At 36.7% G+C, this 7731-nt stretch overlaps 1 long non-coding RNA gene across 1 annotated transcript; it reads right to left on the bottom strand.

Annotated features, from left to right (window-relative positions):
* Positions 1–701: 701 nt before the first annotated feature.
* On the bottom strand, positions 702–2389 carry LOC131679157 (uncharacterized). The gene is made up of 3 exons (XR_009303806.1): positions 1344–2389; positions 958–1270; positions 702–896 (listed from the first exon to the last, which is right to left on the bottom strand). It is a non-coding gene; the product is annotated as an uncharacterized LOC131679157 (long non-coding RNA).
* Positions 2390–7731: the final 5342 nt, after the last annotated feature.

The following is a 7731-nucleotide window of genomic DNA, read 5'->3' on the forward strand; positions in this document are numbered from 1 at the left end:
TAGGGCGCAAAAATTACTGCTTACATTAATTATGATAAGCATGAAAGAAATCAATAAATATGTCATAATAATATACCTATTAAAATAATAGGCGTGTTTCGAAATTCAACATTGCTCAACAATCGGTCATCGATGACCAAATTGTTGAGATAACATGGCCGCCGAAATATTTTTTTGAGCGGAAGAAAATACGCTCGCTCTGTTGTGATACAAAATATTGTTTGTGGCACTAAAAACCGGATTCTAACCGCACTGCGCACTTACCACTCTTTCATTAAATTCTTCTCATGCACTCAAAAAATAAATCACGTTGCTTCTATGTGAAAACATATGTGAATCTCATCCACTGCACTTTTCATGTAAATTTCATCGGGTTGACCCGTGAATTTAAATCAGTTTCAATATCTGATTAATCAGGTAAAAGTTAGGTGGTTTTGAGATAATTAATAACAGAAATTCACGTAACTTATACAGAATGCTAAACTTCACAATTATGTGAAAATAAACATGACAATCATTTGTAGCCAACCGTGACAATTACATGCATATATTGTTTGTAGCCATTCTCAATTATTTTGAATTGCGAAAGCAGTTTATTTCAATTTATTGCGATTTATTTAAATCTTTAAATTTACTCTTGATTTGAATCATGTATAGATAGTAAACTGTGGATTTATAACCATGTTAATGCTACTTCATTTATGAAGTATATAATTTCCTTTTAATTTTTCATTATACATTTTTGACAATTAATCTTACCGAGTGTAATAATATTCTCTACAGTATCTACGAATAAATTGACTGATTTTTGCCGCGGTAGAAATATGACAATGTTCTCATCACAAACATCACCGTCAAGCAGATTATTGTTGCGGATACAATGCATTCCCAGCCAGCTGTAATTTTATTTAAATTAATTCGTGTGCACAAATTACTCACAGAAATATATACACTTACTTTTTTACCTTTCTGTGCAATGAATCATGGATCTTCAATATCAAGACGTTGTATTATGGTGCTCGCCAGTTGCGGGTCGTCGAGGTGCCAGACAACTGGACGCAACGCTCCACCCGAAATCGCCGGACCGACTTCGGCACCCTACCAGGAAGCCTTAGTAGGTTAGATCCACTGGCGTGTACTAGATCGAATAGGCACACACTACCTTCTCCATGCAAAGGATAATAGGGACAAAAACTTCAATGACGTGTGAACCATATCATACTTTAGCTATTCCTCTTCCCCGGAGAATAAGGTGAACCTGGGAAATTTCCTATTTATAAAATTGTGGAAAAGAAGTATGTAGTTTTAAAAAATGCAGCAATAAGTGATAGTAAAAATCTCACCCTGTATGATGGACCTTCGTAAAGCATGGTTGGACGATCGCCCGAATCATATTCCTGCTTCGTTCTGTGTAATCCGGATACAATGATACAAATCAAGCTGTTGACGTCTGTTGACCGAGATTTAGATAAACATCCATCTATTCTTGTATTAGAGTGGTCACTGTCTTGGTTTCCTTTTTACACTCTGATGATCCTAAACTCCAACGTTGCTTCCCAATGACAATCACATTAGCGGTTCGAAAGCTAGTGCTCATTTTTGAAAAGGACTAAAATTGATTCAAAAACAATGACACTGAGGGAACAAATAACAGAGCAAAGAATTGTATAAGTTGCTCATTTGTCCGATTTGTTATGCGAAATTTATTGTATTTGGTACGTATTCCTCGGATAAAAATGACGTGTTTGGTTTACCTTATGTCGTCGTGCTTATATATATACTTATAACAAAAACTCAACAGATTTGCAATACTTTATTTAATGAAATTTCCGCCAATTCACGTGAACTGAGTTTCAACGGCCAATGTCGTATCACTTAAATGTTATATGTGAATCAAATAGTTTCTACGAGATTGTCAAATGTCATCTATAGGAATCATGTAATGTATGTTGAAAGATGGTAACTATTCATTCACGTGAATATTCACATGAAATCAAAGTGATTTATTTTTTGAGTGTAGACTGGTTAGTTCGACTGGTCTGTCTATGAAAATACCATCTCTATCACTGGAAATACATGTGTTTTGACAGCTCGCAGTTTTCAGATCACTCGCACTTTGAAAGTGCGGAGTCCAGGTTGGTGGGAAGTGAGGGATTGCCCTTCCTATGATCATTCTCAGGGATAGACCGTTCCAACATCAAATTATGGTCTTGTCAAATTTTGGTCTTGTCAAACTGCAAATGACGTGAAAACCCAAGATGGTACCAGATAAGGTATAAGCATACGTAAAGCGAGAGTTTTGGTTTTACGATTGGCAAGATCGACATTGCGTAAATACTGATTCACTTCCCAAAAAAGAGGTTAATAAAAACGAAATTAATTAAAACAATGTTTTGAATATAGAAACTTGTGCTTTCAGCCTCTCAAAGTGTTTGCCACCAATAATTTTATTGTACACACATGCATACACCTTATGCAGATTATCTTGAATCTGTTTTGCGCTTGTCAAATCTGCCACTCTTCTTATTCTTATCTGGACACGCTCTTCTTCCCTTTGGGGCAGACCTAAGAGGGGCAGACCCTCGGTGGGAAGTGCGCAATATCGGATGCAACATTTCATGCTGGAGAGCTGCGACCACTTCATCCTCTCGCCGCTCCGCGGTACAGAGAAATTAATGGCGATTTCGCTTGAACCTGAAACTGAGTCAGGTTCTAACCCCAACTGCTGTCAGTTCATACATTTTGACAGCAGTTGGGGTTAGGAACTGACTCAGTTTCGCTTCAAACGAAAACCACATAAAATTCACTCCTGCCAGGGTTGCCTCATGCACAGATGTTTCTGCAATATCACAGATATATTTAATCGTTTTTTGGAAAGGGATTCTTTTCAAACACATGAAGGACTTTTGTAATTTTTTGAAAGATTACACAAGTTTTATAAAATTTTCTTACTTGAGCGCAAGACAATCACGTATTTTTTCTTTTTAAATAATCACAGCAGATTGTGAGAATTAATGAAGCTGAACTTTAAATTTGCAAGTGGCATCCCTGCCCTATACCTACCTACATCAATAGCCAACAAGATGACAGCACAAACATACGCACATCTTCTCAGTCGTTACGTAGAAAAAAGAAAACTTTTCCAGGTTTTCCAGCCTTGGACAGTTTGGTCAAAGATGACGAATAAAAGTAGTGTATACCGTGTTATCCGTAGTGGGATTTACCGAAGTTCCGATTATTGCGGCCGCACTAATGGGTATTTCCAATGGTAATTAATCAACCCTCCCGCAACTTGACGTTTAGCCTAAGTTGCATGAAACCACCGTGTTTCGAATGATGTCGCCACCATAGAACGCCGTCCACAAATTGCGATACTGTAAATTTCTATGCGAGAAAATAATGCCGTGGCGTCTTTTACGAACTTGTTTTCTTTATTTACATTCGGAAGCGGTAATCAAGATGATCATTTCAAAACAGCGTAATAATTTAATATCAATATAAACAAGTTAATTCGTCATTTTGGAGTTTCATAAAAGGATTACAAATTGTGCCGAATGTAAAATGCATGATTTGATTTGAGTGCGCTTCTAGTGTGAACTTTTGCTTCTCCCGTCGCCCTTGAAATATCTTTCGCATATAACAATTCTCGAAAGTTTGTCGTTAATCTTAAATACATTTAGTTTTGTGATTATCATTTTTCACTTCGTATTTAACAAAGGCGGGATTGACTTCGATTGTTTATTTCTGACAGCATGCGACATTTACGGTGCAAAGGTTTCCACAAAATTCAGAACTGATGACAGCTCATTTTCTATCGGAGAGGGAGAAAAACAGTCCAGTATCATTGTGTGTGTTGTTTACATTGCAATGCAAATATTACTACCTAATATCTTAAAACTAAATGAAGATGCTCACTAACTAGCATAAGCGCCGCTTGTTTGTATGCTGATGATTCCAAAAAATCATGAATCATTTAAAAATAATGCATCGGAATGAAGATGCATTATTTTTATAATAAAACAACACCAAACCCAAAAAGTCTTCAAAAATGAATTGACCGAAAGGAAAAAAAATCTGACCAAGAAAATTTTCACTGTGGAAAAGTTTACGCTTTTTTTAGAAATTGCTCTTGAATAAAGATTGATCCGCCATTTTAGACCCACAGACCCAAAAAAAGTGGTTTCAACGATTTGTATAGGAGCTGTCAAGTTGTTCCCCCTCTGTAATTAATCCGCCGCCTCTACATATATTTTGTTTTTGATTGCTCTACTGCTAACATAACTAGGAAACATGCGGTGTGTTTTACGACCATCAGTATGCGGATCCAACGTTTCTGGCAGATTTTGTATCTCTAAAATGGACATACGGATGGAAAAAGCCGAGAATGATGCAAACGATCAATTTGTTAGTGGTGCGACAGGACAGCGGACGTTGCTTCAATGAAATGGGACACGCTGGTGCCACCATTAGTGAGATCAAGCATATGCGCATTATCCCGGAGCCAACGGAGTTGAGCGATGTTTTGCCCATGATGAAAGACCATCTAATCTAGTGGGGCAGGTATATGAAGATTCATAAACCAAATTAGCTTCGCCAATTAAATACGAATTAACTAAAGAAATCAGAAAATTGTAAATTTTGAATTCTGAAAAGTGAACCTATCGATCAATGGAAAAGTATTTATTTTTACACAAACGGATGCTTAATCCATCGATCCAGCAAAAAGTTCAGGGAATAAAACCGAATGGGTGATGAGGATGACAAAACCAATTGGAAGCTTTGGTGTTCCCAACGATGACCGTTTCCCATTCTCTTGGTGGAATTATGAAATTAGTTTCAAATGATGTCGGGTTTGTCACGTAGAGGTTTGCGTCAGCAATTACAAAGTCCACTCAACAAAAAATATATAGAAGTGTTTTATTTGAATAAAAATCAAATAAATAAAATTAGTTGGAGATTTTTCAAAATCCGTGAGTTATCGGTCCTCTCACCAACACCCTTTTTCCTGAAATGTCTCGGGACAGTGTCATGCTATACGCATATAGGAAAAAGATCTGACATGCTACTAAATGATGCTATGTTATCTATTTTCAGTAGTTCTGATCACAAGTTAGGTCTAAGTTGGTGAATTCATTTACTCAAACTGTGCATTTTGCCATCAATTTTTAAAATGCTTCATTCAACACAATTTTTCCTTAAGTTCCTAGGAACAGCATCATGCTATACATGGATAGATAGGGAATCTAAAATACTACCAAAATGAGCTGAGTTATTGGTTCTCTGTTTAGTTAATCTAAAGTTAGGTCTAAGTTTGTGAAATGATTTAAGCAAATTAGAGGCATTTTGCTATCAACTTTTGAATTATTGCTGCCAACGCCACTTTTGCTTAAGTGTCTAAGGACAGCAATATGCTATACATGAATGGAAAGGGAATCTAAAATGCTGCTAAATGGCGTTGAGTTATTGGTTCTTTGGCGTTTTGATCGAAAGTTAGGTCCAAATTTGTAAATTTATTTAAGCAAAGCAAAGTGTTTGCCACCAATAATTTTATTGTACACACATGCATACACCTTATGCAGATTATCTTGAATCTGTTTTGCGCTTGTCAAATCTGCCACTCTTCTTATTCTTATCTGGACACGCTCTTCTTCCCTTTGGGGCAGACCTAAGAGGGGCAGACCCTCGGTGGGAAGTGCGCAATATCGGATGCAACATTTCATGCTGGAGAGCTGCGACCACTTCATCCTCTCGCCGCTCCGCGGTACAGAGAAATTAATGGCGATTTCGCTTGAACCTGAAACTGAGTCAGGTTCTAACCCCAACTGCTGTCAGTTCATACATTTTGACAGCAGTTGGGGTTAGGAACTGACTCAGTTTCGCTTCAAACGAAAACCACATAAAATTCACTCCTGCCAGGGTTGCCTCATGCACAGATGTTTCTGCAATATCACAGATATATTTAATCGTTTTTTGGAAAGGGATTCTTTTCAAACACATGAAGGACTTTTGTAATTTTTTGAAAGATTACACAAGTTTTATAAAATTTTCTTACTTGAGCGCAAGACAATCACGTATTTTTTCTTTTTAAATAATCACAGCAGATTGTGAGAATTAATGAAGCTGAACTTTAAATTTGCAAGTGGCATCCCTGCCCTATACCTACCTACATCAATAGCCAACAAGATGACAGCACAAACATACGCACATCTTCTCAGTCGTTACGTAGAAAAAAGAAAACTTTTCCAGGTTTTCCAGCCTTGGACAGTTTGGTCAAAGATGACGAATAAAAGTAGTGTATACCGTGTTATCCGTAGTGGGATTTACCGAAGTTCCGATTATTGCGGCCGCACTAATGGGTATTTCCAATGGTAATTAATCAACCCTCCCGCAACTTGACGTTTAGCCTAAGTTGCATGAAACCACCGTGTTTCGAATTATTGCTGCCAACGCCACTTTTGCTTAAGTGTCTAAGGACAGCAATATGCTATACATGAATGGAAAGGGAATCTAAAATGCTGCTAAATGGCGTTGAGTTATTGGTTCTTTGGCGTTTTGATCGAAAGTTAGGTCCAAATTTGTAAATTTATTTAAGCAAAATACGTGCATTTTGCCATCAATTATTGAATTATTGCAACCAACACTAGGTGTACTGTCATACTATACATGTATGAAAAGGAAATCTAAAATGCTACTAAATGGCGTTGAGTTATCGGTTCTCTGTTGTTTTGATCAAAAGTTAGGTCCAAGTTTGTAAATTTATTTAAACAAGTTAGGTGCATTTTGCCATCAATTATTGAATTATTGCAACCAGCACCTTTTTTCCTTAATTGTCTAGGTGTACTGTCATACTATACATGTATGAAAAGGGAATCTAAAATGTTACTAAATGGCGTTGAGTTATCGGTTCTCAGACGTTTTGATCAAAAGGTAGGTCCAAGTTTGTAAATTTATTTAAGCAACATACGTGCATTTTGCCATAAATTATTGAATTACTGCAACCAACAGCTTTTTTCCTCAATTGTCTAAGGATACTGTCATACTATACATGTATGAAAAGGGAATCTAAAATGCTACTGGCGTTGAGTTATCGGTTCTCTGTTGTTTTGATCAAAAGTTAGGTCCACGTTTGTAAATTTATTTAAGCAAAATAGGTGCATTTTGCCATCAATTATTGAATTATTGCAACCAACACCTTTTTTCCATAATTGGCTAGGTATACTGTCATACTATACATGTATGAAAAAGGAATCTAAAATGCTACAAAATGGCGTTGAGCTACTGGTTTTTTGTCGCTTTGATCAAAAGTTAGGTCCAAGTTTGTGAAATCATTCAAGCAAATTAGGTGCTTTTTCCTATCAATTTTTGAATCACAGTCACCAAGACCGTTTTGCTTTTAGAAGTCTACGGACAGTATCAAATTGCATTTGTGTGGAAAGGGAATCTAAAATGCTATAAAATGGCGTTAAGTTACTGGTTTTCCGTCGATTTGATCAAAAGTTAGGTCCAAGTTTGTGAAATCATTTAAGCAAATTAGGTGCTTTTTCCTATCAATTTTTGAATCACAGTCACCAAGACCGTTTTGCCTTAAGAGGTCTGCGGACAGTATCATGTTGCGTATGTGTGGAAAGGGAATCTAAAATGCTACAAAATGGCGTTAAGTTACTGGTTTTCCGTCGCTTTGATCAAAAGTTAGGTCCAAGTTTGTGAAATCATTTAAGCAAATTAGGTGCT

This window comes from Topomyia yanbarensis, chromosome 2, assembly GCF_030247195.1.
Source record: "Topomyia yanbarensis strain Yona2022 chromosome 2, ASM3024719v1, whole genome shotgun sequence".
NCBI lineage: Eukaryota > Metazoa > Arthropoda > Insecta > Diptera > Culicidae > Topomyia > Topomyia yanbarensis.